This window comes from Euprymna scolopes, chromosome 6, assembly GCF_053919585.1.
Source record: "Euprymna scolopes isolate OS-2025 chromosome 6, ASM5391958v1, whole genome shotgun sequence".
NCBI lineage: Eukaryota > Metazoa > Mollusca > Cephalopoda > Sepiida > Sepiolidae > Euprymna > Euprymna scolopes.
In genome coordinates, this window is record NC_136487.1 from 18,974,855 (window position 1) to 18,997,544 (window position 22,690).

Here is a 22,690-nt window from a genome sequence, read left to right on the forward strand (position 1 = left end):
GCGTGTACAGTAATCAATGAGATAGTTTTAAACTAAGGATAAAAATTTAGATAGTTTCTAGAATCAAAATTGTATCATCTTTTCTTTCTGCTTCACCAAGCATCTGTTTACTCTCACACACATTATATACAGGGTGACCCCCCAAAACGGGCCTCAACTCTAATTAGGCCCCGTTTCTTAGTGTTTTGTCCGAATGAAATGAAACTTTGGTCATAACTAGTTTATTATATTCAAAACATGCCATCAAAACATTAGGGTCTTTGGTCTTTTTTCTCCGTTGACTGTAAAATGATCAGAAAAAACAATTGAATGTTCTCTGTTTTTTTGGGTCACCCTGTAATACTGAATTCGAAATTGCCGTTTGCAAATCTTTTATGGAAATCAATCCAGACACGGCGTGAAATCACTGTATGTAAAGAACTAAAAAAAGTTCCGATACATACCAACTACAAGGGTTAAATGGAATAGATTATGTCCGAGAAAATTCAAAATGCATTTGATGTTTGTCAAACAAAGAAGACTTCTAATACATTTTAAATAAGCTCCAATCTATAACTCTACCTTGCCAAACTTTGACAAAATTACTCGACTATCCACAACCACTATAAACAATTTTTACCACTCTTTATCTGTGCCTAGATGCAGACTTCATGAACAAAGTTTCTTTCCTAGCCCGAATGTGGCCTGCTTCCTTGCCGTTTACAATAAAGTAACTTTCAAGTCGAATGTAAACAAGTTCTTATTGAGCTGTCCCCTTAAATAATCAAAATTCTAACCAATCTACACCATTAGCGATTACTAAACTACCCCCTTACATCCATTAACTCTTATCCTCGAGTGATATTTGGGCCTTGATGTGGTGGGTTCCTTGTAAAAAAATATACATACAACATACTTTATAGAACAGATTTATTTATACAATCAGTATTGGCTACATATCCAGACCAGATTTTTTTTTCACTATCTAGTGAGAAAATGCTAGACCGAAGACGCTGCTTCTCTAGGGGGGGTACAGCAGAAACATGTACGCACATATGTAGCCAATAATGTTTGCATGGATAAACACATTATAATTACGCGCTGCTCGTCATTGACCACTTATTAATAAAGACCGGAATTTCTGTCGATTTAAATAAAAAAAATAATAATGATACAATCATTACATATTACACACACGCACGTGTGTATAATATGCAATGTGGGCATGTATATGTGCGTGCGTTCGTATACTGCGGCTCGTTTTGTATTGTAAGTCATAACTAGTGCTGTGACAAGAGAATATTCTTTTCAATCTTTTGACTCTCAAGATATATCCGATACAGTTAGACACAGTCAATCAACCGAGAACCACATTAGTCTATATAAAAACATATAAGATGGATATATACTCAAGAGTCAAAACAATGAAAAGAATATGCTGTTGTCATAGCCCTAGTTATAACACACGCTATAAAATACGTTATGTACGAAAGGGCGTTTCATAAGTAATGCTTCCTATTATTTATTTCGGCCAAATGAATCATGTAGGATTGAGAATTATTATGATGACTGAACTTATGCATTTATGATCTGAAAACTTCATTTCTCTGTTGCAGATATTGACGGTATGAGTCCCTAAAAATCACCCCCTATCATGGACATACGTTATAAGTAGAGATGTGCCACTGAATTTCTGAAAACAGTGCTTAGAGAATGGTGGTGACTATGTAGAAAAATAAATTCTGGAACACAAAAGGTTGCTCGTTTTAATGGTACAACACCCATCTTCAGAACTCTTTAACTTTTGAGTTGAAAAAAATAGGTGGTTATACTTTTTAAAAGACGATCGTATGACAAAAGGCACCGCGGACGCCTATGCACGTCTATTCTTCATCGTTGGCAAACGTGCATTGAGAATGGTGGTGACTATGTACAAAAAAAAAAAAAAAATTCTGGAGCACAAAAGGTCACTCGTTTTAATTGTATCACTCCCGTTATCGAAGTTCATAAACTTTTTGGAGTTTAAAATATGACGGTTGTCTTTTTGAACGATCTCTGTATGTAGATTTTATGTATGGATAACAACTTATGTCGTAACGATGATGTTTTCCTGTTTTATTTTTGAGAGGTTTGTATAAACATGTAGTTTTGTTTGTGTAATGCGTTTACCGATTATTAGCAAGCTGTTCTTAACTATCGGTGACGGATGGGCAGAGAATCATTGGCTTATTATGAACGCATTATAAAATCTATTTATATGCCCACTTATTTATCTAAAAAGTTATAGCACAAGCGGTGAGATGTACTGTTTCCTTATGTAAGCGTTGCTATATCCGTGAAACGCTAACACTGAATCTACTGAAAAGTGAATACAGAATAAAGATGCGAAAACAATATTAATCTTATAACAAAACTCAATAATACAGCAACAAGATAATATAAAAATACATTTTTTATCGAAATCGCTCCAGATAAGACATGCCGCTATTTTATTTATTATTTTTTTTAATTACCATTTCACCCCGAACAAGGCACATTTTCACTTTGATGAAGGGGGCTACTATCAGGAACCTAAGTTGCAGGGGTACTATCTAGGGAGTTTAGCAGCAAGATGTCTGTTCACATTACACTTGAACTTCTGCATATCAATACAGTTCGGAAAGCAGAAAACCGGAAGGGAATTCCAAAATCTAGCAGTTCTGGAGAAGAAGCTATTAGAGTAGAACGCCTTCCTAAATCTAGGGATCTCTACTGTGTAGGGGTGGGACTTTGCTGCTTGTTGGGTTTGTCGGGGGTATTTTCGGTGAGGGGACACAAGGGCTTGTAGTTCGTCAGAGCATCCGCCACTAAAATACTTGTAAAACAAGTAGAGGGATGCAATATTTCGTCGATTGAACAGGGGCTGAAGCTTAGATGACATTTCGAGATCTATGAGGTTGGCGACTCTTTTTTGGGCCTTGTCCAGGAGTAAGCGACTAGTAGCAGATGCACCAGCCCAAATGTGACAGCAGCACTCCATATATGGGCGAATGGTGGCTTTGTAGAGGTACATGATACTTTCCGGCGTAAGTAACTTTCAAGCATGGTAGATAGAGCCCACCTTCTTCGCAGGTGCTCTCGATGTATCTATTCCAACTCATGTTTCCTGTGAATGTTAAGCCAAGGAGCTTGAACAAAGTACTTTCAGGTAATGTATCTTTAGCCATAACTATTGGTAGTTGGTAAGGTTTCATGTAATTATTAAAGGAAACGAGCGTTGTCTTGGTAGCGTTGAACGTTACCATCCATTTTTTGGCCACATTCCACTAAAGTCTGAAGCTCTTCCTCTAAGGTTTCAACCATTACTTTAAATATGTGCTCATTAGTTTCACCCACGTGCCTGCTATAGGGCGCGGTGTCGTCGGAAAATTTACCAATCTCAGAGACAATTTTATCAGATGAGTCATTTGACGAAAAGAGCTAAAAAATATCATTTCAAGTTCGAAAACTAGCCAACAATAAATTTTATATGGATATATTCCAACCCAGGAAACAGCAATTCTCCCCTCTTTGTCTGAAACATTGCTCATGGAATGTGAGGACTAAAGGACAAAATAAGGGGGCGAGAATTACACGGCTGTTGAAAGTAAATACGAGGTCCACTTTCTACTTTCCGTAAATTCATATAGCGACAAAATACTAAATTTTAAATGAGAAACTTCTTCAGACAACATCTTAAGCCACTTAATGTAAGTATTGGATATAGCATGACAACGCCGAAGATATTGCTAGTCGACGATTGTTATGATCGTTGTAATATTTGCAAATATAGAATTTAGCAAATAGCAAAATAAATATTTACAGAGAAAATTATTTATGTTAAAATGTATAATAAATTAAAGAATGTAGGACATAAACAATAATGAAAAATAGACTGACCTCTATAGGCTGACATAGTCTTGCGTAGAGTTCATTTTAAAGTAACGTGGACTTTAGGTAAAGTTTTATGAAAAGATACGATGATTTGGCAATCAAGAATCGTGAGTATGAGAGAGCGGATCGAGTCGGGCGGTGACGGGCCCCGTAGAGGGGATCAGAATGCGTTAGTCTAGAACCAATTCAAAATAGATGGTAATTTTTATACCACTAGACGCTACACGTACATAATATGTACACCCCTAGCCGTAGCCTTGAAAGGTCCGAGACTACAGGTGGAAGGAAATAATCAACAAGGAGCTTGTAGTTCTTGGAAAGAAGCTACTGGAATATGAAGCTGTATTACAATCAGGTATGAAACAGTGAATTGATGAAGAGTGCTTGACCAACGAGTCGAACGAGCTGAAACAAAATGAGTAGGGAATAGATCAACCAATTCTGAGTAACACGTGCCATAATAGTATTTATAGAAATAACAGACACAAGCAACATCACGATCAAATGACAAGAACGATTTGCACCTGATCAAGAGTCCTCGAACAGAACAGAGATTACAACATCCTAAATATGACAACAGTACTTCATACATCGTCTTATAATAAATTTGTGCTGATAGAGAATAGGCTTAGGTGTGAGAAATATTTAAAGAGCACCCACTTTACGAAAAGAAAAGATTATATATTCACACACATATATATATATACACACATATATACACACACATATATATATACACGCACACATATATATATACACAAACATATATATATATACACACATCTAAATATATACACACAGCTAAATATATACACACACATATATATACATACACACACATATATATACACACACATATATATGCACACATAGACATATGTATATATAATGGAAATATGTCACAAAGTTTAACAAGGTTTTTTAATATAGATCCACAGAATATTGTGATAAGTGTTTCAGTGTGAACAGGTATGGTATAATAAATTATGGGCTTTATCTATTTTATTTTTACTTTCATCATATTTTGCTTTGGTTTTGATACACCCAAATTCGAAGCTATCTCTTTACAACCCTTCCTTTTCATAAGCTATCATATTTTCATAAATCAGCGTCCATTTTCTGTAGGCTGCTTTTTTAACCTAGTCAACGACGGTTACTTTTGCTAGTATATATATATATATATATATATATACACATATATATACACACATATATACACATATATATACACATATATATACACACATATATACACATATATAAATAAACATATATATACACACGTATATATATACACACATATATATACATACAGATATATATATATACACATATACATACATGTATATACACACATATATATACACACATATATACATATTTGTATATATACACCTATATATGTACACACACACACACACACACACACACACACACACATATATATATATATATATATATATATATATATATATAATTAGTGGGGAGTGGTTTTGCCAGTCGTAAAATGTGCTTAAATTCATTTTAATTTATCCAGATTTCGTATATATTATTTTTAAGTCGTCATTTCAAAAGTAAAAAAAATTATTTTCTGCCGTAAGCTAGAATCGAAAGCAAAACTGTAGTCTTCAAATCTGCTGACGTTACCACTGTACCAATATATATATATATAAATATTGTTGCTGAATTAACATGATGGATTTAAAAAATAAAAATAGGGCTAGCTAACTGAGTTTCTTTCCTCGCTCAACAGAGCTAAATCAGAGAAATTTCGATCAAACAACACCAAAAAAATTGTCATGAATATGGCGGGAGAGGGAAATATTAGAAAAATAAATAAATAAATGAGCGGGGAAAAATAATATAGAAATCAATTAAATTCCAAGAGATTTTCTTTTTGCTTGCAAAGAGAAGATCTCAAGGATTTAATAAAAATGGTACTGTGTGTGAAAAAGAAAGTTTGTACCATATGGACTAGGAAATGGCCGTTTTTGAAATTTCACACAAATGTTCTTTATGTGTCGTACTATGTTCTTAGATAATTTCTGTTTATCGAAATGCTTGTGATAAGTATAAAAATCGATAATCGAAAAAATCCGATTAAGGAAGGAACAGTGATTTTGAAGAATGTAAACACTCTGCTACAGACTAACATCACAAGTGCATTTTAGAAATTTTATCTCTACAAAAGCAGAAGGACCCAGCGAACAAAAACCCCCAAGCGTGTGTTCTTTGATAAGACAACGGCGCGTTCAAAATCAATGTTTCTTTATAGAGCACAATTGAACCATGATACTTAACGTTTACATTTTAAATTTAATTTAAAATTGAGCAATTTCACTGATTACGATAACAATAAAAGTAATGGAAATATGGAATATTCGTTGATCATCATTTTATCCCGGGCAATGTCGGATCTCGCTGCTATGGGCAGATCATCATATAATCATTAGATCACTCTGACAGACGTTAAAAAACATTAAAAAATAAATGTTTAAAATTCAACAGCATTTCCCGCGGTTAACGGTAGCCGAATTGATTAGGCCCTTGCTAATGAAGCCAGGGATAGCTTCTGTCACCGGGTTCGAATCTATCGACTGTTGTTAATCGTGGCACCCTGCACTGATGATTCCCGAAAGGATGAACACACTAGTGTCTGTAAGTATCTAGTAATTATTATAGTAAATAATTATATATATAGTGATAAGACGATTTCAATATTTTACGATTCCGATAGAATTACCGATTCCGTGCTAAATACCCGATTCCAATACACTTACGGACTCCGATTCTTTATAAATCTCTAATTATTAAACTATAAGATTGTTATTCCTCTCTGATTTTCCTAACCGTCAAAATACACTTGTAGCGGATGATCTATCGATTTTAATTTTACTGGTAATTTCAAATCAATAAATATTTATTATTTTATCATTATTGCTAGCGATGGAAGATTTTGGTATAAACAAAATCAAATAAAAAGGACAATTAAAAGAATCGTTTTCACATCGGAAAATAGACATCAATTTTTTCCAATCACCAATACCGATTCCAATACCCCCAAATCTTTCGATTTTTCCGATTCCCGATTCCGATTAATCGTCCCAACACTAATATATATATATATATATATATATATATATATATATATATATATATATTGTATTTTGTGTACAGAAGTTGTTAGATAAGATAAGTCATTGGTACCGTCGGTTTCAAGCCCGATAATTAGGACCGTTTTAGATATCCGTATCAAGTTCTCTTCAGCCAATACTCATCTATAAATACGCTCTTATTTTTCGTATATCTTTGAATTTTCCTTTTAATTGAGTACTCTGCTGGACCCCCACCCCCCAAAAAAAAACTAATATATATATATATATATATATATATATATATATATATATATATAATTCTTATCTCTTCTCTTTATTTCTAACACCTTACCCTATTATTTCTCGATTAATCTTACGTCTTAATAGATACTCATTCTTTTTCTTCACAATCTCGATTTCCTTTTTTTTTCTCATTCATTCTTTTGTCATGTTTTCCTTGATGTTTTCTTTACTTTTCTTCTTTTTTCCTTATCTTTCTTCCCCTTCCTCTCACGTTGTCTCTTCTTTTCTATCACATCTTCAATTCTCTCTTACTCTTTTTATCACGCTCTTATCACTCGCTTCCTTTTTCTGCTTATATTTCGCAGTCTTTTCACTTTTTACCATATCTTCTTTCCTCTACACAGTCTTGCCTTGCGTGTTTTTTTTTCTTTTACTCTCCTTCCTATTTCTTACTTCCATCATCCTCCCCCATTGTCACTTGATTGTTCTCTCTCTTTCTTTCTCTCTATCTGTACCCGTTTCTCTTTCTCACACCCTTGTTCTATTTGTAACTTTTCATAGCTTACTTCTAATTTCCTTCATAACTTTTTACACGTAACTCCTCTGTTCGCTTCCCTTATTTCTACAATCGCATTTTCACTGATCTTTTGATTCTAACCCCTCCTTCTACCCCTCCCTCACTCTTTCTCTCTATCTATTTAACTTTTAGAAATCCCGTTCCATGTTTCCTATCTTTTCTTCTGCCTCCTCAACCAACTCATATCATTTACAAGTAAATCCACACCTCTACCAACTTCCGGTTCCTGCGTGAGCGGGTTTTTGGGTACACTTCCGCTTGTGTACGCAAGCTAATTTCCATGAACATTATATAGAGGTTTGCTTGTCAGAAGAGAAAGAAAAATAATCGCAACTAAGCGGGTATTTCTTTTCCGAGGTGTTATCCGTCCTCTGACATGCAACATGAAGCAGAACTAATCTCTAAGGCATTGAATTACGCGGTAGCATTATATATATATATATATATATATATATATATATATATATATATATATATATATATATATATATTTTTTATTTGCGTATATACATTAAACACACACAAACACACACACATATCTATAATCTAAAGCTGAATGTGTGTGTGTGTGTGTGTGTGTGTGTGTCTGGTCACGAAAAGGCTCCTGTACAGTTGACTATTTTAAAAAACTGATTGCATATAATGATAGATGTATCGAGACACTGGAATGGGTATATTTGATCTGGCAGAACGGTGGTTCATTACAATTGTGAGGTCTGCGTTCACGCCTGGTCCACAAAGTATGTAAATAGAAAATTTAAAATTAAAAAAAAAAACGTTTACAAGTGTTTTTGATATAGATGTACATAAGAATACTTTGATAAGTATGTTTAAAATTAAATAGGGTGGTATAATTAAATTGTGGGGTCTGCGTTCGCGCCTGGCCCCTATAGAATGGAAATAGGCACTAACTCTAATAAAGACTTTTTATATCTATCTGCGTAAGTATACTTTGATAATTATGGTTCAATTTGAAGAAATATGGTATAATAAAATTATGGGGTGTTCGTTTGCGCCTGACCTCCATAGAATGAGAATATGTCACAAAGTTTAACAAGGTTTTTTAATATAGATCCACAGAATATTGTGATAAGTGTTTCCATGTGAACAGGTATGGTATAATAGATTATGGGGGTTATCTATTTTATTTTTACTTTCATCATATTTTGCTTTGGTTTTGATACCCTCAAATTCGAAGCTATCTCTTTACAACCCTTCATTTTTATAAGCTATCATACTTTCATAAATCAGAGTCCATTTTCTGTAGGCTGTTTTTGAACCCAGTCAACGACGGTTACTTTTGCTAGTATATATATATGTATCTGTAATATATATTCTTATGAGAAAATAAAAGAACTTGTGTTTTCAAAAATTTTGAATTGAACTTAAAAAATATAGATACATGCTTTGAATATCATTTAGTAGATTTGGTATTGTACTATTTATATCATTATTGTCTATCCTGCTATAACTGGAATTCATTACTCTTGGAATATAAGGAAACCAATAAAAGTATATATATATATATATATATATATATATATAATTATACATATATATATATATAATTATACATATATATACATATACATAATTATACATATATATATATATATATATATATATATATATATATATATATATATATATAATTATACTTATATATACATATACAGGGTGATCCCCAAAAAAACGGGCCCCAACTCTAATCAGGCTCCGTTTCCTAGTGTTTTGTCCGAATGAAATAAAACTTTGGTCATAACTAGTTTATTATTTTCATAACATCACATCAAAACACTAGGGTCTTTGGCATTTTTTCTCCGTCCTAAAGAATATGTTCTAGATGGCCCCCATTTAGCTTTTTTTTGGGGGGGGTCACCCTGTATACACACACACACACACACACACACACACACACACACACACATATATATGTATATATATGGTGATTGTCACTTCTTGACAGAAGAAGACCATCTTTCCCTTGCTTTATTGTTGATTACTCAATTATTTTCATGTATTTTTGAAAATATATATATATATATATATATATATATATATATATATATATATTTTTATAATTATGTACACATATATACACTTATACACACACATATATACATGTGAAGATGTGATCAAGAATGCATCAATTCCTATTTTCTGTGCGAACGAAGGTGGCACTTCAGACCATCCCTGCTTTTACACAGTCTGTTGCAAAGGTCACACTTAAACTGAGATTAAGGGATGCCAACCGGTGCTGCTCTACTGTGGACGCTCATATGACGCTTTAGGCCTCCACTCGATTTACAGACCACAGAGCAAACAGAACATCTGTGCCCTGCAAAGTTTACCCCATCAAAGAAAGATTGATCTCCATGTGAACGCTTGTGCCTAGCCAGGCCAGCTCCGGATAATGTCATTTTACCGCATAAATCACAGGTGTGGTTCTGCATGAAATCCTCCGACAGACCTGATATATCTGACAGATTTTTTCCGGATGTTACGCTTCATTTTTGTATGCTCATATTTTTTCTTCTCAAAACTATCACAGCCATGATAGACTAAGGAGCGCCACTTTTTACGATCATTGGAAGCACTTTCCCAACTGAACACGTCAATACCAAGAGCTTTGAGATTATCTTTGATGTTATCCTTAAAAAGCGTTTCCTCGGTTTATGTTGTGGACGCTTTCTTTGTGTAATTTCACCGTAGAACAGGTGCTTTGGCAATCTATCGTCGTCCATCCTTGTCAGATGTCCAGCCCACCTCATCTGGTTGCGTATAATCAACTTCTCGATACAAGGTACATCAGCCCGCATGAGAACATCCACATCAGATATAAAAGTGCTCCACCTGATGCCCAGAATGTGTCTCAGGAATTTCTGGATCACTCTCTCCATGACTTTTATGTGTCTACCATAAGTTGTCCAGGCCTCAGAAGCGTAAAGCAGGGATGGTAAAATACAAGATTTATAGACACTGATCTTTGTATGAATAGTTATACCTCTGTCAGACCATACTCGCTTCTCTAAGCCACCAAAAGCCTTAGTCACACGCTGTATCCTATAGTTGACCTCAGCATCCAGGGTGCAATCTCTGGCGAGAGTACTACCCAAATACACAAATGTGTCAACCACGGCAAGTCTCTGGTTGTTGACAAAAATATTTGGTTCCACATACAAACTACCGGGTGGAGGTGTGAACATGACCTTAGTCTTCTTAAGACTAATAGTAAGTCCAAAAGCCCCCGAAAACACCCTGCTTATCCCTCTCACCATGGGCCACGAGATCGGCGTCATCCGCATAAAGCAATTCACAAACCAGGTGCTGAAAGGTCCTTGTAGAAGCATGAAAACAACGAAGATCAAGTACCCTTCCTGTGGTTCTGAAACGCAAACAAACACCTAGGCATACGATAACATAGTTGCAAAATAAATTGAAAAAAGTGTAGGTGCTAGGATATCACCCTGCTTCACACCATTATCAACCGATATGGGTTCCGACAGGCATCCGTTGAAGTTCAGTCGAGCCTTCATATTAGTGTGGAGCTCCCTGAGTAATCGTAGAAATTCAGGTGGGCATCCCAACCTCCCCAGAATTATCCATAGGGCACTTCTGTTCACCGTACCAGAGAAGATCATATCCGTAGCAGAGATGATCATATCCGTGGTTCCTCTGCCCGGACGAAAGCCACTTTGGCTTTCTGGAATGACTGATGGACAAATATACTTTAACGATCTATTGAGTAGAACTCTGGAAAATACTTTGCCAACTGCTTCCAACAAACTTATCCCACGATAACTTCCACAGTCGGTCCTGGGCCCCTTTCCCTTGTACAGGGATATAAGAATTGCATCAACCCAATCCTGATGGACGGGAACACCCCTCCAGACATCAGTGATAAGATGAAGAATTTCATGAACAGGTTAATCACCCCCATGTAAGAGGACTTCCACAGGAATACCATCAAGCCCTGGAGCTCTCCCAACGTTCACTTCCTTGATTGCATCTCTAATTTCATTCGCAGATGGGAACACGGACATTTCATGGATAAGCTTCTGTTGTGATAAAAATTCATTGATGACGTCCTCATCAACATTAGAGGGGTTGTCAAAGAGATCAGAATAATGCTCGGTCCTACGAAGGAGAATCTTGTTAGGATCCTTTATAAGGGCAATTCCATCACTTGAGAGTAGGGGAGATGTAGATAGTGTTTGAGGACCAAAAGCTTTTTTAAGCGAATGGTACATGCGTTTGAGGTCTTTACAATCAAAAGCCATCTGGATTTGGTTGGCGAGTGTAGCCCACCACTGATTCTTCATTTGGCGGAGTCGCTTTTGGAGAATACCCTTGTTTGCTTTAAGTGACTGTTGGAGGGACTCTCGACCTTTATGAGAGGCAGACAACATCTTATGATGCAACTTATTTTTAGCACTTAAGAGTTGAGTAATTTCAGAATCATTATCATCAAACCAATCTTGATGTATATATATATATATATATATATATATATATATATATATATATATATATATATATATATATATATATATATATATATACTTCAGAATAGTTTTTTTAATAATCAGTTGGTATCGAAACCTGTGACTATAAGGTTTACAAAATATTACTGGCAGTAATATTATATAAGTTATCCCATCTAAATAAGAATTGCTCGATATGCAAGATAGAGCAAATAAATTAAATTGCGATTCAATGAATTTCAAAAAACCCTTATTGAAATGAAGTGGTTGAGTTTCATATCAAAAGATTTTTTATTATTCTAAGCAAGACAAAGGATACTTTGGTATATTAATCTCCTTAACCTATAGGGTTTGGATGTCTACCATCTCATCAGAGGAGAGAAAATGTTAGCAAATATTAAATCATATTTTATTATTATTAGTAATTAAAAACACAGAATTTGTCCTCTTAACCGTTTTGTGTTGGGTGTCATTCTCCCTTTTTATATTCCGGCACTAGTCTGACAACATGCCAGAATTCTATTTTCCTTTAAAACATTTCTCTGTTATTAAAATATCCTTCTAGAATCTCTCGCCATGTTCACCACTCACAAGATTCTCTGCAAATTGTCGAAAATGACTATTTTGCAACAAAAATGTACATAATTCGACAAAACACAACAGAAATAAATTTTCCATGCCATTGTTCGTATAAAAATAGCCAAAGATATCCTGTACTTTTTTTTTTTAGTATTGCACAGTGTTATTAAATATTTTTTTTTGTAAAAGGACGTAATTTGCAAATGTTCATATTCTTTTGTTTCCTTGTTCATTTTGTCCAACTCACACGACGTCTTCAATCATTTTTTATACTCTTGTTCAACTCAAACAAGACATATTACCACTTGAACGTAAGGGGCTACTATTTGTGAGCATTTCTACAGGGTGCTATGTAAGGAAATGAACGGAATATCGGATACATTAACGGGAAGGGGGCGTTCGGCTTTGCCCGGTCGTAAAATACGCTTAAATATGATATTTTAATTTGTTCAGATTTCGCATATCTTATTATAGAGTCGTGATTTCAAAAGTAAGAAAAAAGTATTTGGGTGCCATCAACTAGAATCGAAACCAAAAGCAAAACTGTAGCATTCAAAGCTGGTGACGTTACCACTGTACCAATATCATACGCATATGAACTGCTTAACAATTAAAAATAAACTAAATGTACAAAATGTACAACGATTTTTTTCAATTTTGACCAATTTTTTGACGCATTTACATTTAACCAGCTAAAGACCCATGGAAGACGGGTTTGTCGAGAGTATGCACTCGTACCTTAATAGGGTAACCTTATATAGTACTGACATAGTCTTCGTTAACCTCAAATCGTATTGACATAGCCTTCATAAACTTTATATAGCAGTGACCCAGCCTTCGTTAACTTTATATTGTTCTAAGAATCTTCGGTAATAATATTAAACTTTCATTCTTAAAAATATTTTTTCTTAGTATTTCGTTATAAACATTATTATTTATAATTTTGTTTCCTCGACTAAATATTTAGTGAAATCATCTATTTAATGGCATCGAATATAGAAAGCTTTTAAAAATAATCCTTGCAATGACACTCTCATTGCAAAATTGAAATCAGTTTGTATGCGTGTCACGTTAGTACAGTGCCAACGTCACCAGCTTTGAACGCTACAGTTTTGCTTTCGATTTTAGCTTACGGCACTTAAATACTTTCTTTTTACTTTTGAAATCACGGCATAATTGGGGTCAAAGTTTTAATAAATTGACCTCTGTGATCTCTATCAAATTACCTAGCCAATTTTTGGTCTAAACATTTGAAATTTTACATAAAGTGTATTTACATATAAGGCAAGCTTTTTAATCGTTTTTTTTCTGAAAATATGACTTCTAAGGAGTCCGAGTTCAAAAGACTTTACCTTTGCGGTCTTTAGCAAACTATTAAGCCAATTTTGGGTCGAAACACTTGAAATTTTGCATAAAGTATATGTAGACATGCAGCAAGCTTTTTAATCGTTTTTTTTTTTTGGGGGGGGGCTAAAATTTGGCTGGAAAGAGGCCAAAGTTTACAGAGTTGACCTTTGCAGACTCTACAAAACTTCTCCACCAATTTTTGGTATAAACACTTGAAACTTTAGATATAGGTTGCTTGGACATGGGTCAAATATTTTAATTCAATTTGAGCCCAAAACAATAAATGTTAATTGGGGTCAAATTTTCAAATATTTGACGTCTGCGTCATATCTGCAACGATTATCCCCCTTGGATCAGCTCATCAAGTAGTTTCCCTTTACTAACCGATTTATTAAAAGTCTATGCCCTCACCCCCTCTCAACCAGAACGCAGAAAACAAACAATAAATAAATAAATTAATTAAATCTCCTCAATATGAAATATAAATTATTACTGTTTACAACAGCACGTTTGAACCAAAGATAAACTATTATAAAAAATAAAATTAAGAAAATAAATAAATAAACTAGAAATAAAAATAAAGAAATGAACAAAAACAAAAGCCTAACCATATTAAATTAAAATGCTATCTACAAGTTCCGGGCAATTGTTTGCTGCGAGACTGTTACTGTTTACAACAGCACATTTGAACCAAAGTCAAATTAAATATCTGACGAAGAGATCTTTCTCAAAATATTATATAACACGGATATACCACGAGACCGACTTTCCCAGGTGACCACTGTGCAAATATAAATATAATGTGTATAAGAAATATATGAATATGTACACATGTATTTTTAAGTTGTATTATATATATATATATATATATATATATATATATATATATATATTTACTGCTGATCAAGAATTGAAGACCACTTAAAAAACTAAAAAAACAACAACTTTTTTTAAGAATAGATTTAAAACTCTTCCGACTTCAGGTTACCAATACTACATCTAAAGGGTTATGGAAGCAAAAAGCTACATTCCAAAGATTTATTTTTAAAATTTACATTTTTATTAAATTAGGCTTTTTACACAGGATCCAAATTATAAGACCAGAGACAAAAATTCTATTAAATTATACAAAAAGTGTGTTAAAAGTGTATGAAAACATTTAACAATCGAACTTAATAATGAGTTCTACCTCCACTGCTTTTGATTACTTCAAAAATTCTTTGGGGCATGCTAGAAATAAGGGTTTCCATTAAGGTGCGGGGGGGGTCATGCTCCTATTTTTGAAGATGGCTTCATACAGTTAATTTCTAGTTGAATATTGTTTGCCATTTTGATAAACCTCCCTTGTCATCAGTCTCCAAACATTTTCAATTGGGTGAGCATACAGGATGTCCCAAAAGATGGACTCCATTTTCTTGTAGAAAGCTTAAGATCCGTCTTGCAATGTGGATTGCAGCATTATCCTGTTAAAATAACCATCCATTCCCACACAAACGATGACCCTCCATCAACAAAGATACTTTTTGTAGCATGCTAACATAACTAGCTTCTGTCTGACGACCCTGTACCACCTGGAGCTCCATCGTCGCTCTGTAAGAAAAGGCACACCATACCATTACGGACCCTCCACCACTATGACGTGTGGAAAAAAAATTCAAAGTGCATGTTTTTGTCATACCAATATCGCTTGAAGCCATCAGAACCATCTAAATTGAAGTTTTCTCATCAGAAAACAGGACTTTCTTCCACTTCTCAGCGTCCCAGGTTTGGTATTCACAACCAAATCTTAAGCGGTCCACTTTGTGACGTGGAAGCAATCGAGGAATATGTTTACACTTTTTATTTACCATGCCTTTTTGTTGTAAGTGTCGTCTGATTGTTATTGGATTGCAATCAGCATCTGTAATCACCTTAATTTGACTAGCAGAATGTCCTCTATCATTCATAACAACCGTCTGATTAACTTACTCAATGCAGGAGAAATTTTTGGGGGCCTACCAAATGATTTTGCTTTTCCATAATTCTCAGTGTTCTTTAGAAAGTTGCACATAATAGTTTTACTGCGATTTACCTTAGCTGCGATCGCTCGCTGTGACAAACCTTGCTTATGGAATCCTAGAATTCGAGAGCGCTCAACTTCGGTTGGTTTCCTTGCTTTAGGCATGATAATACCTTTACACAGCGATTGCTAATCTCTAACGGAACTAAAAATATTAGAATTACCATAAATCTAACAATTTATAACTTGGTCTTATAATTTTGATTAATTATAAATGCAAATTTTTAAATAAAATGTTTGGAATGTATCTTTTTGTTTCCATAACCTTTTAGAGTGTAGTATTAGTCGGAAGAGTTTAGAATCTATCCTAAAAAAACAGGTTTCTTTTGAAAGATTTTTAAGTGGTCTTAAATTTTGGATCATCAGCATATATATATATATATAGTTTTTAAAATATAATTATCTATTGAAACGTGTTTCGTCGTCTACGATTCATCAGAGCGGCTGAAATCGTATACAACGAAACATGTACTCTATGTAAGTACAGATTTGTCCAGAAAACTTCAAGATCTAAACCCATAGGAATGCTTATATTTTGAACAAATATTTTATTTCCTATTTGAAAGTAGCGTTCTTCAATAAGATGACTTATAAGTATTTTTTAAGTAAATTTGGAAACACTAGCCTTAAATTTTTTTCATTTACAATAGGCGACTTTAGATTTCTAAAAGTCTACGTATTTTTTTTTACCGCCTGCAAAAGCTAAATCTACAGTATCATTTAATTCTTTAATCGGTTATTTATGTGGTATTTTTGTATATTAAGTACTAAAATCTTACGTTATAATGGATTTAGCTTTTTTTCGAGAATTTATGCCATCTAATTTTCTTTTACTGATACATATTGTTGACCCCCCCAAATAGATTTATATTACTATAAAATCTCCTTTTCTGGTGGAAATGATTTATTTGATTAATAATTAGTTTAAATACGTTAGATATAACTTTAGTTCATAGATTCGTGACTCACGTCTTTAAAGCAACAATAAAACGAGCATTAACTATTTTTGGTGCATTTAAGGAAACCAATACATACATGAAAATGTTTTTTTTTATTTTTATCTTCTAATTTCAATCCTAATTTTTCACAAAAATGTTGTTATTTAGAACAATACTATCGATTCCGTTATTAATTAATTGTTAGGTATCTGAACCATTACCAATAATTCCTACTAACAATAAGCATTGTATCTGTTGTATAGAAAACCTATATTATTTATTGCTTTATCAATGGACACTATTATAAACTTTCGTTAATATTTGAAGTTTCATAAGTATTTGTGAATTTCTAAGCAGACGATACGTTTTTGAGGATGTTCAAATTTTTCAAGTGTTCAACGTTTTATATACGAAATTTAATATATTTTTCCATGCGTCAAATGTAAACTGTAATAATTTATGTTTATTTTCCATGGACAAAATAAAACTATCTAGTGATTTATTTACTTCCGTCACACATTTATTGTAATTTAGCCATGTAGATCTTTACTCAGAAGTTTTCTTAATTTAGAATTTTTAGATATCTTTAGATTTCCTGTAATTATATGCCATTTCCCATTACAGAAATGCATATGTCTGCTTGACTATTTTAATATATATATATATAACAAATAAATTGCAAAAGTGTATATTCCTAATTTCAAGATGTTGACGAATTTAATCCATTCAAGTACGTTGATATGCACAATTCTTGGCAGCACCTGTTTCGTAGTGCAAAAGCATTCTTTTAATTGTATCAATCAATCAACTAATCAAGCAATATATATATATATACATATATATTTCCCTGATTTTTATTAAATATACCTCCATATATATATAATATGTATATATAAGAAAATATGTGTCAACTTACTACTTTCTTAACTTCTTACTTACTACCTTGCTCTACCTATGTATTGAGCACTGTTGAAGTAAATGAACATTTATGCATAAAATTATATCTACCTATATCAATTCACGTGAAAAATGAAGTAATCAAAAGAAAAATCTCATGGCAAAATTTGTTTAATTTTAAAAAAATTACAGCTGTTTGTTTTCTAAAGTGACACAATCTGAGCATTAGAAATAAAATCAGAATTTTATAGACGAATAAATTTTCAGATTTACAGTCACGAAAACAATTGATTATCGATTATGAATAAATAGCTATCAAAAGTTGGAAAAATGATTGAAAATTTTCGATTCCATTTCGCGTAAAAAGCGTAAAAATGAGTTGGTTTCTGTTCTGTATTCCACCCAAAATGTTTGTATTTAAATAAATGAAATTATATGAAATAAATCTGTGGTCACATATTAAAAATAATTCTTTCTCATGTATATATATATATATATATATATATATATATATATATATATATATATATATATATATATATATGCGATGTGTATTAGTGTAGCTCAGAGGTTAGGGTATGAGGGCGGAGAGTTGTGTTTTGGTGTCGAATCTAGCTGATGGCATCCAAATACTATATGTATGTATGTATATATATATATATATATATATATATATATATATATATATATATATATATATATATATTAGTGTTTATCTCACTGTTATATATTAGGTTAAATATGATAGTCGATAGAGACGTGTGTATATGATAATAAATAAGTAAGCATGAATGAGTTATTATAATAAATACAAATTATTATAATACGAATTATTATAATACGAATTATTATAATGAATACGAATTATTATAATGAATACGAATTATTATAATACGAATTATTATAATACGAATTATTATAATACGAATTATTATAATAAATACGAATTATTATTAATAGGAATTATTATAATACGAATTATAATAATACGAATTATTATAATACGAATTATTATAATACGAATTATTATAATGAATACGAATTATTATAATGAATACGAATTATTATAATACGAATTATTATAATACGAATTATTATCATACGAATTATTATAATAAATACGAATTATTATTAATAGGAATTATTATAATACGAATTATTATAATACGAATTATTATAATACGAATTATTATAATACGAATTATTATAATAAATAGGAATTATTATTAATAGGAATTATTATAATACGAATTATTATCATACGAATTATTATAATAAATACGAATTATTATAATACGAATTATTATAATACGAATTATTATCATACGAATTATTATAATAAATACGAATTATTATTAATAGGAATTATTATAATACGAATTATTATAATACGAATTATTATAATACGAATTATTATAATACGAATTATTATAATAAATAGGAATTATTATTAATAGGAATTATTATAATACGAATTATTATCATACGAATTATTATAATAAATACGAATTATTATTAATAGGAATTATTATAATACGAATTATTATAATACGAATTATTATAATACGAATTATTATAATACGAATTATTATAATGAATACGAATTATTATAATGAATACGAATTATTATAATACGAATTATTATGATACGAATTTTTATAATAAATACGAATTATTATAATAAATACGAATTATTAAAATAAATATGAATTAATATAATTAATAAGAATTATTATAATGAATAGGAATTATTATAATGAATAGAAAATATTATAATACGAATTATTATAATAAATAGGAATTATTATAATAAATAGGAATTATAATTAATAAGATTTTTATAATAAATACAAATTTTATAATAAATACGAATTAATAAAATAAATAGTAATTATTATAATAAACAGGAATACATATTATATTCACGCGTGTCTTACGACCGAGTGGCTGCTAGTAACAAATATAAATAACTTTTTCGAATATTAATTTTTCTTTTTTTATTTTGGTTTTCTTTATTGGACCTGAAAGAAAATAAACAGAAAATTATAAAATCAGTTTGGAGAAGAATATTTTTTAGTTTTATTGAATTTCTTTTTTTTACAACGGTTGGGAAATGTGCAACATTCAATTGTTTTTTTATTTAAAAAAATCATCAGTTTCCGTGGAATATCAATAAAGTCAGATTTTGCGGTTTTAAATAAAATCGTCCCATAAAACCTTTTTAAAATATTTAATACTAGCGGGGGTACCCGGCGTTGCCCGAGTGTTTGTTTCCGGGGCGGGGGGGGGGAGTTTTAAAAAATGTTATGGTAGGTAAGTAGCAAGGATCAAACCCGGAGTCATGAGTAAAAGTAGGAAAATAAAGTGTGAAAAAAAAACAAAAAACATCTGCAACGTTAACAGTTCGGCCACCAAGAAAAGTCCATTCTAGTTGTTTAGGAAAAAAAAACCCCAAAAAACGACTACGATAGGTCGGCGCGAACGTGAAAATATAATGTGAATTGTCCAGCACGCTAACCACTACGCCACAGAGCACTGCAGCTTAGTTTAGTGATTTTAAATAACTTCACATGAAAGAACTACGAAGCCAAACCGGTGTTCTCTTCTCAACTGTTCCTTGTGAACGATCCCCAAACGGTGTTAAGTGGTGGCAGGGGGAGGAGGAATTTATTAGAGAGAAAATATTTTACCACTTCCATTGATCTTAACCGATTTGAGTCGTGACTTCTCAGCAGAAAAAGTATAAAAATCTAAGATTATCGAGGAATTTGAGAAATAATAAGCCTATAACACACCTGAGATATTGTTCTGCAGTTTGTGCATATTATATTTGCATGAAATATCTTGATTTTTAATCCTATTAATGTCAAAATCAGACGGGAAAAAATGAGTCCATTTTATTTATATAGAGAAGAAGATGAGGCGCTTCAACTGATGTATCAATTTTGGAAATTGAATCAGTCAGTGATTTTGTTTGGTAAATAATTTGAACAGAGTATTATTTTCTTGTTGAGGAAACTATTTTAGATGCCAAATTTGTCCGTACCTAATATAACTTTTTTTTTTATTTATTTATAATCTTTTATTTGTATATATTGCAAAAATTCCAAACGCACGCATTAAAATTCCACACACACAAAAAACAATATCTATTTTATTTTCTTCTCTGCGATGTCTTAAAAATGTTTTATTCTGACTAACCGTCATCTCCTATATAATTCCGATTACAATTTCAAATTTGTTTCCTGACGTAGATGCTAGATTGATTTTAATATAGACACATTTATAATTCATGTCATACACCTAGCCAATATCCAATACCAGAGAGCTCTTCTTATTAAACAAAAGGGGGGGAAGAGAGAATCCCACATCAATGCGCAAGAGACGCATGACCATACGACCTAAACACAAGGGTGACAATGAACCACACGACTACTCTGGCACGTGAAAATATTTGCACTGAGTTTTAAATTGAAATTTTGTTTATATTCAGCATTTGTCGGGTGATAACGTCAACTGCCAGCTCGATGGTCTAGACTCTATTCCGGTTTTAGGCATTTTTCCAGACGCACTGCATATAGGAAAATATATGGAGAATGTCTGGATTTCAATTGACCATGTCAGTATTTAAAGTTAGTACCAGATTCCACACTGTCAGTTCCGCATTCGACAACTAATTTCATTTGACTAAAAAATATATTAACTTTGCAGTCAAAATTAAGTATAAGTTCTGTAACCAATACCAATATTTTATAAAATATTAATGTTTTAATTTTTCCACTTTCGAAAATATATACATCTGATAATTATTCAATCTTTATAAAAATCAAAATGGCGTTGTTTAATTTTCCACCTGTCTGTCTCTTTCGATCTCTCTCTCTCTTATATATATATATATATATATATATATATATATATATATATATATATATATATATATATATATATATATATATATATATGAATTGAGCTGTTTTCAACGAAAGGAAAATCTTATAGCCAAATTTGTTTTATTTAAAAAAATAACAGTTGTTTGTTTTTTGTAAGTGACACAATCTGAGCGTTAGTAATAAAATCAGAATTTAATAGACGATTAAATTTTCAGATTTAGTCACGGAACTCTTTTCATGAAAAGTTGTTGTTTGCAAACCGGGGATTAAATGAAACTGCAGTTGGGATACACAGTTAATTATCGGTTAAGTATAAATAGCTATCAAAAGTTGGAAAAATGATTGAAAATTTTCGATTCCATTTCGCGTAAAAAGTGTAAAAATGAGTTGGTTTCTGTTCTGTATTCCACCCAAAATGTTTATATTTAAATAAATGAAATTATATGAAATAAATCTGACGTCACATATCAAAAATGACTCCCGTTATAGAATGAATCCAAGATTAAAAACATGGCGCACAAACGTTTTATCAGAATTGTTTAATTTACTTGAGCGATGAAACCATAAAATTTTAGAATTGTTTGTACCAGTCTAAAACAATTCATTAGCATAAATATTTAGCGTTGTTGGGCCTACGTTTATCTCCATTTGAACTATTTTAACGATCAAATAAGGAATAATTTTGCTTGA